This window comes from Meleagris gallopavo, chromosome 14, assembly GCF_000146605.3.
Source record: "Meleagris gallopavo isolate NT-WF06-2002-E0010 breed Aviagen turkey brand Nicholas breeding stock chromosome 14, Turkey_5.1, whole genome shotgun sequence".
In the NCBI taxonomy this organism is placed as follows: Eukaryota; Metazoa; Chordata; class Aves; order Galliformes; family Phasianidae; genus Meleagris; species Meleagris gallopavo.
Window position 1 is genome coordinate 5,761,836 of NC_015024.2, and position 363 is coordinate 5,762,198.

A 363-nucleotide genomic window follows, 5' to 3' on the forward strand; every position below is an offset into this window, starting at 1 on the left:
GCTGCTGCGGGCTCTCCCGCTGTCACCGCAGCAGCAGAGCTGCCGCGGCCGATGTTTTCTCTGTAAGCAAAGCAAAGGGCGTGGATCGAGGGCTGGAAAAGCACCATCAAAGCGGCTCCTTCGTACGTCTGAGCGCCGATCCGGTCACAGTTAATCGGCGAACGTCCCGACGGCTCTCTGAACAAAACGCCCTTCAGGTGAGTTTCCAGCTCCGACGCCCTACATTCGGTTTTTATGAAGTTTCTCGAGGAAACCCACGCCAGGCTCTGCCCTCCGTCAGCTCCCGGCCGCAAACAGCCCCGCGGGCGGACAGACGGACGGCCTTTGGCACCGGGTAAGGGGGACGGCTGCGGGGAGGGTCGG

At 62.8% G+C, this 363-nt stretch overlaps 1 long non-coding RNA gene across 2 annotated transcripts in view; it reads left to right on the forward strand.

The window, feature by feature from the left end:
• Window positions 1-6: 6 nt before the first annotated feature.
• The window catches only part of LOC104913146, an 8,145-nt gene continuing 7,788 nt past the window's right edge, over window positions 7-363 (forward strand). For both annotated transcript variants that reach the window (XR_004161294.1, XR_004161295.1), the window contains exon 1: window positions 7-334. This is a non-coding gene — a long non-coding RNA (uncharacterized LOC104913146). The remainder of the gene's footprint in view (window positions 335-363) is intronic.